The 8,112-nt window shown below is 51.8% G+C and overlaps 1 pseudogene; it reads left to right on the top strand.

Moving 5' to 3' along the window:
• Window positions 1-971: 971 nt before the first annotated feature.
• LOC144105825 (U2 spliceosomal RNA) lies at window positions 972-1,141 on the top strand (annotated as a pseudogene).
• Window positions 1,142-8,112: the final 6,971 nt, after the last annotated feature.

The raw sequence follows: 8,112 nt of genomic DNA, 5'->3' as shown, positions 1-8,112 counted from the left end.
TCTGGAAAAAAAACTGTTCAGGAGTCGTTTTGGACAAGCTGCTCGAAAACTTAACGCAGGACTAGACAAAGTTTGCGCAATTTGGAATTGAAGTCCTCACATTCCGGTTGACTTCAATCAGCCGCACACAGAATTATATGTGCATGGTGCTTTGGTGCAGCACTGAGCACCGGAAATTCAAGGAGCCGGCGGTGTGCCGATTACGGTTTCATACCAGGGAGCAGCGATCGAGAATGAAGACCAGATTCATTACAGGGATCAAGCAACCTGCTTGCGAAGTCGAAACTGTGGATGCCATCCCCCCCCCCCTTCCAACGAACGGTCAAACTTCAAGTAAATTCAAGTCAGGAACAGCGGCGCTTTCAAGAGCCAGTTTCCGAGCCCTCCTAGATAGCCAGCGCGCGTTAACTGTCGTTTCCGCCTACGGTATTCTAACGATGCGTGCTGGCGCTAGCTCTAGAGTTTTCCGCAAAATAATACGACTACAACGGAAAGCATGCGTTGAAACATGGTTGACCGAAGTTCGGCCTGTGCTGTTACACGAAAGTGGTACAGGCAGAGGCGTGATTTCTTCTATGCCTCACAATAATTAATAAGCTGTGTATGCAGTTGTAGGACATGTAGCAAATATATTGCAGCAAGCTTACGCATGCATGCTTGCCTGCGGCATGGGCTCAAGTTTAACGCAGCACACTATATAAGTCAATAACGCGTACAGCGTGTCACGCTTTCTCTCAGCACAAGCGCATCTTGTGTTGACCCCGAAAACCGATCAGAACATGCGTGAATCTGTTTTTATTATCGCAGATCCCATGCAGTATGATGGACGAAAACTTCTTCCGGCTGTAGTAATCATGTGGCCCAAGAATGTCTGCATGACATCCATCGATGCACCCGATAGTGCTCCGTGGCTTTTCGCGAGGAATCCGGCTTTCACTCGGACCATCTCCGCGCTGCTGGGCCAGCAGGTTACTTCGTCCCTGATGGCGTGCAAAAAAAAGAATGTCCGGACCCTGTAGAGTATCTGTTACGGGTCTAATTGGACTGATTTTTGGAAATGTGGCGGAAACTTTGAAGGATGCTTCACTCCCGCCACCGGTTGGCCCGGTATTGCATTACCTCCGGGATCGGCCTTGTCTTTAGCGCGTCTTTACTATCCTGTATTCTATCCCATCTTTCAACTCTCCTACTTTCTGCAATCGACCGCGGCGGCTGCGTTTTTATGGAGGAAAAACGCTAAGGCGCCTGTGTGCTGTGCAATGTCAGTGCACGTTAAAGATCCCCAGGTCCTCGAAATTATTTCGGAGCCCTCCACCTTTTTTTTCACTCCCTCCTTTACCCTTCCCTTACGGCCCGGTTCAGGCGTCCAACGATATATGACACAGATACTGCGCCATTTCCTTTCCCCCCAAAACTAGTTATTATTATTATTATTATTATTATTATTATTATTATTATTATTATTATTATTATTATTATTATTATTATTATTATTATTATTATTATTATTATTATTATTATTATTATTATTATTATTATTATTATTAATAATAATAATATTAATAATATTATTATTATTATTACTTTCGGCACGTGGTAGCGATTGTGGCTCGGCTTGAACCAGTGAGCAGGCCTGTGCACTTTTATTTTCTTTCTTCTTGGCAACAACAGACAGACAGACAGAAAGACAGGCGTGTAAAAACTTGACAAATCAGTCGACCTACACATGCACCGATGACTGCATCACGTCAAATTTATCGGCAATAGAGTACATTGCGCTCTGGGAGTCTATGTTTTTTCAGCCGAAATCGGCCGCCTTCCTTGTACGGCATCAGGGAAGAAGGCGGATACCATGAAGCGAGCGCTCAGCTCATCAAAAGTTATTTTAGACCGCCGGAAGAGTCACTTGAACTCCACTTCGAAGTACGTGCCCACTACAGTTTCACAGTAGCTAAGGGTAGAATGGCGATCATTTCTGACGACACCACATGTAACTAAGATGCTTATCTTGTCGAATTCTCCGTCGCTGTGGGACTCTAGCAGCTCCATAACCGCTTGCAAGCGAGTTGCTATCTCGATCACGTTTATAGACACACGCACGAAAATTCCGATGCACCACGCAAGAAAAAGAAGTAAAATTGGAGGACGCTTAAGCTACGTCTTTATTAGTGAGACGTGACAGCGTGTTGCAGCGTAGCCAAGGAGTCCATGGAACGGAACGCCAACGCCCGTTCGGCGCGACGCGTGGCCTGTTGTACAATTTAAGGAAAGGATGCCCGTCTCACATATCTCGGTGGACACCCAAACCGAGCCTTAAGAGAAGGAAAATGAAATGAAAATTGGTTTTAAGGAAAGGAAATGACGCCTGTCATAATTCTCGCTAGACACCCGTACCGCGCCGCAAGGAAAGGAAAATCCCTTTCCTTACGGCGCGGTTCAGGCGTCCATCGAAATGCGCCATTTTTAGCTGGCGGTCAACGCCGCCGATGCCGAAGACACCGGCTTTTCTGCGACACGAGCTCCTTAACACTGTCGCGTAAAAAGGGGCGTGAATCAATGGAGCACCCGACACAAAGCATCCGCCTAGGGAGCCCGCGTAGCGACGCTGGCGAGGCGCTGCAGACGACAAGGCCTTCACATTTTGTGAACTTGCATATTCGTTTTGACAGCCACAGTGCGGCGCTAGTGTTGTGAACCGCTGTAACCAGTCTTGAGCTCTTGTTTCACGGTGGCGCAACTTTTGCGGAACAATTGCAGCCAAATCAAAGAGTCGTTAGCAAAGTTAAGAACAATGATGGAAAGAGACGCGCGGCGGAAAACAGCATCCGCCATTGCGATGACGCTGATTTGAGCAATCGACATAGGAAGTGCTGACTGACTGACTGATGTTTCTGACGGGAAGAAGTGAACGGAAAGAGCATGGGCCTGCCTACTGGCTCAAGCAGAGCCACGCTCGCTGCCTCGTGCTGAAAGTAGGAGGGGTAAAGGATAGGAGAGCAGAGTGAAAGAAAAGATGCGCCGCGCTAATCGTCCCCGGGCCGATCCCGGAGGCAGCGTAATACCGGGCCGACCCGTGCCAGAGTGCTGCAAGCCAAGCACCCTGCCATATTCCAAAAATACCTTTAATGCCGTACGTCCAAGGACCCGCTGCTGATAATAAATCAGGTATCAGGTATGATCTATAGCATAGCCATAACCATAGCATAATAGGAAGTCTGTCTGTTGATGCCAGGAAGAAAGGAAAGGAAAGTGCACAGGAGGCCTGCTCACTGGCTCAAGCCGAGCCACAATCGCTACCTCGTGCATATAGTAGGAGAGTTAAAAGATGGGATAGAGAGACAGGATAGTACAGACGCGCTAAACACAAGGCCGATCCCGGAGGCAGTGCAATACCGGGCCAACCGGTCGCGGGAGTGAAGCATCCTTCAAACTCTCCGCGACATTTCCACCGCAACAGATACTCAACGGCGTCCGGACATTAGGAAGCGCTGATGAAATCCCAGCGATGTCATCACTGGTTCACCTCAATATGGCAGCAGTATTCTCGAAAACATTCACCAAATTTTGAACAACCGTTCGTCATATTGAATTTGGGGTGGTGCCATAGCATTTCTCTTTGCATAAAAATTAAAAGACTTTTTCAAGTTGGAGGCTGTCTTACGAGAGTGGTTCGGACCAATGACATATGCAATTTCAACCGTAAGCTGTCTGGGACTTGCGACAGAGGTTCGAACCGATAAAACATGCAGCTTAAGTTGCATGCTTTAACACGCGGTTGCGGTGCCCTCCAAGAAGTCGAGATTTCAGAGCTATTGCTTCCTTTCCTTCCCTCAAATTACATGCTTCCGCATCTTGCCGCATAAGCAGGCATAAGCACCCTCAGAGTTTTTTTCATTCAATTGCACGGGCTATGGAAAACACTCATGATAGACCGAAACTGTGACTTTGTTGTTTCTGCTAACCATTCGTGTAGAATGATTGTACACTTAAGAGAAAATATGCTCAGAACTAATTTGAGCCAGGGGGCACTCACTCTCAACGCTGTGTTGTTCATTGCCTTTTTGTCTAGTTCTTTGTTGCTTAGACTTATCGTTTTATGATGTATTAGCTAAGCACTCTAAATTTATTGTTCTCTTGTCCTTGCCTGCTTGCTTATCTGTTGATTTTCCACTGTTTTCGTAATGTGCGTAGATAGATCGTGTGCATAAAATATCGCTATATTTTATTAAATACCATGTTAAAATAAAAGCAGCCGTTGGGGAGTGACATAAATAGATCACACAACAAAAGTTTTTCTTCACGGCAAAATAATAATAATTGGTTTTTTGGGGGAAAAGAAATGGCGCAGTATGTCTCATATATCGTTGGACACCTGAACCGCGCCGTAAGGGAAGGGATAAAGGAGGGAGTGAAAGAAGAAAGGAAGAAGAGGTGCCGTAGTGGAGGGCTCCGGAATAATTTCGACCACCTGGGGATCTTTAACATGCACTGACATCGCACAGCACACGGGCGCCTCAGCGTTTTTCCTCCATAAAAACGCAGCCGCCGTGGTCGGGTTCGAACCCGGGAACTCCGGATCAGTAGTCGAGCGCCCTAACTACTGAGCCACCGCGGCGGGGCTTCACGGCAAAAAGCGGATGCTATATGTTGTGATTTCCATCTTCTAATTAATAGTTCTTTGTAGCATGCCCCGGAAGAAAATATATTGCCGCACTTAGTTTAGCCATCACGCTACCGGCTCCCCCGTGCGGTCTGTCTTCGACCTTTGTCGCGCGCCGGACTTCGTCCTCTTCTGCTCGGTGCTAGGCCCCTGCCGGCTACGCTCTGCGCAGTGTGCTCGCCAGGTACTGTTCTGCCAGGGATTGAACGTCCTACCGGCGTCCGTGACATTTTTGGTGGAGGTGCTGGGTAAGATCGATGTACGAAGAGGTCCCGGGAACCTCCAGCGCTCAGCCACACCCCCTGGACACGACACCTGTCCACAAGTCAAGCCGCCGCTTGAAAGGCTTAGCTCCCGAGTACAATCCCCTCGCCGCGCTATCCCGCAAGATGACCTCTACGGTGGCCAGCCAGACCTTCCAGCGAACTGTGAGTCCGCCACCGCTGCTTCTTCATTCGCCTCGTACGCCCGCGCCGATTCATGGTGACAAGTTTGAAGATGTGGAGGACTGGTTGGACGGGTATGACAGGGTCTCTGAATTTAATCTGTGGGACGAGGACCGCAAGCTTCGGAACGTCTACTTTGCCCTCCAGGACGCTGCCAAGACGTGGTTCGAAAACCACGAGTCCGCCATCCACACCTGGCACGACTTCCGGCGCCAGTTGCTGGATACGTTCAGCAGCAACGAGCGGAGGGAGCGTGCTGAATTGGCCCTGCAATCGAGAGCGCAGCAGCCAAACGAGAGCGTGGCGATGTTCGTGGAGGACATGACCCGGCTTTTCAACCGCGCTGATCCTTCGATGTCGGAAGCCAAGAAGGTGCGCCATTTGATGCGGGGCGTCAAGGAGCAATTGTTCGCTGGGCTCGTGCGGGATCCTCCGCCTACAGACGCCGATTTTGCAAAGGAGGCGGCATGCATGGAGCGCGCCCTGCAGCAGCGGTTTGCGCACTACGGCCGTTCCTCAAACATCACTGCTGTGGAGTGCCACATGCCGAGGCCCGGGGATGAGAACACCTCCCTCCGAGAGCTCATCAGGAGCATCGTTCGCGAAGAGCTGCAGAAGCTTCGCTCTGTGGAGCAGCCTCCTAGTGTCACCGCCATCTCGGAGGCTGTCCGTGACGAGATACGCAGCACGGTGCGGCCCACTCCACCGCCGCCACCGCCGGCGCCCTATGTGATGACATACAGCGAGACATTGCGAAGTCCTACGCCACCACCGCCGGCGTTCCACTCTCCTGCCCCTACCGCGCCGTCCCACCGATTGCCGCATACGACTGCGCTGCCAGACGACCGCCCACCCGTCACGAAGGCAAACATGTGGCGAACGCCGAACAACAGGCCCCTGTGCTTCCATTGCGGCGAAGCAGGCCACATCCGTCGTCACTGCCCGTACCGCCGGATTGGCCTGCGCGGCTTTTCGCCCGACGCACCCCTGCCGCGCTATGGTGAACGACCCCGCGAGATCGATCAGTACCTAGCGGCCAACGTCCCACCTGTACCCACTGCCCAACGTCAGTCCCGGTCACCGTCGCCTCGACGGTTTTCTTCACCAGTTCGCCAGTCCTACGTCCGGCAGTCCTCCAGCCCGCGCCGGGAAAACTGAGGACGGCGACCCACGGAGGTAGGGCCGCCGTCACCGGACATAATGACGAACATCCTCGGCTCACCGACGTTAGCATGCGACCCGACCTCCGACCCCACGCCGCGACGACCTTTCGACGCCCAGAGACGCCTTCTTCGCTTGACGCCTCAATTGGACAATCTGAACGACCCTTAACTCCGACGACTTTTCGACGAACGGAGACGCCTCCGCTTGACGCCCCAACCCGACCGCGAGAACGATCCCCTAGTCCGACCTCCCTCACACAGCGTTTTTCTGACGGTGACCAAGCTTCGGCTGAAATCTCGGTCATCGTTGATGGCCGCCGCGTGACTGCTCTCGTAGATACCGGCGCCGATTTCTCCGTCATGAGTCGTGGTCTGACGCTTGTCCTGAGGAAAGTACTGACACCTTGGCCTGGGACACATATCCGGACAGCTGGAGGCCATCTGGTGACACCGCTTGGCGTCTGCACCGCTAGAATGGAGATTCGTGGTGTCACCTTCACTGCCTGCTTCGCTGTGTTGGCTCATTGCTCGAAGGACCTCATCCTCGGGTTAGATTTTCTTCGGGAACACGGTGCGATAATCAACCTCCGCGAACTTGTCGTGACGTTCTCACCTCATTGTGCCATAGCCGACAGCAGCGAGCCCGACAGGCCTGTTTTTCGCGTGTGTGATGACAATGTCACGCTACCACCACGCTCCAGTTTGTTTATTACGGTGGAATGCTCCAACCCACGCACTCTTCACGGGGTTGCGGAAGGTAACCTGTCGTTACTGCTGAGTCAACAAGTCTGCGTTGCGCGGGGTGTTACTTCCCTCCGCGGACTGCGAACGCTGCTTTTTGTTACGAACTTTAGCGCCGAATACCGCCACTTGCCGCAAGCAACCGCCATAGCCTATTTCGATGAAATTAGTGACTCAGTCTCTCACTGCGCCTGCTCCCTCAAAGACACCCATGCATCGACGTCTGACGCCCCCGTTATGACTGACGTGAACCCCGACCTAACCGCCGATCAGAAACACCGCCTCCACATGATCCTCGACTCTTTTCGTGACTGCTTTGCGACCACTTCTTAAGTTCGACAAACATCGGTCGCTAAACACCGCATTGTAGTGGATGAAGGCGAGAGGCCTATACAACACCACCCCTATCGAGTGTCTGCGAAAGAACGGGAGGTGATTCGGAGGCAGGTCGAGGAAATGCTCCGCGACGAGGTTATCCAGCCGTCAACAAGCCCGTGGGCTTCGCCAGTTGTGCTGGTCGCCAAGAAGGATGGCACTCTCCGATTCTGCGTCGACTATCGTCGCCTCAACAAGATTACTAAAAAGGACGTTTATCCGTTGCCCCGAATTGATGACTCGTTCGATCGCCTGCGTCATGCCCGATACTATTCCTCTCTTGATCTACGCAGTGGATACTGGCAGATCGAAGTCGATGAACGTGACCGTGAAAAGACCGCGTTCATAACGCCTGACGGTTTGTACGAGTTCAAGGTGCTCCCCTTTGGTCTGTGTACCGCTCCTGCCACCTTTCAACGAATGATGGACACTGTCCTGGTTGGCCTCAAACGGCAGTCGTGTCTCGTCTATCTTGATGATGTGGTTATTTTCGCTGCGACCTACGAAGAACATATCAAACGCTTGAGTGCAGTATTGACGGCCATCCGATCAGCCGGTCTATCTCTAAAACCCGAAAAATGCCACTTCGCGTACCAACGCCTTAAGTTTTTGGGCCATGTTGTGACACCTGAGGGTGTCAGCCCCGACCCCGACAAGACGGCTGCTGTAGCTGCGTTCCCGACTCCCACTGATAAGCGAGCTGTGCGCCGGTTTCTTGGCCTCTGCG

This window comes from Amblyomma americanum, chromosome 9 (genome assembly GCF_052857255.1).
Source record: "Amblyomma americanum isolate KBUSLIRL-KWMA chromosome 9, ASM5285725v1, whole genome shotgun sequence".
Classification (NCBI taxonomy): Eukaryota; Metazoa; Arthropoda; class Arachnida; order Ixodida; family Ixodidae; genus Amblyomma; species Amblyomma americanum.
The sequence above is the reverse complement of the archived record's forward strand: the minus strand, read 5'-3'. Positions and strand labels throughout refer to the sequence as shown.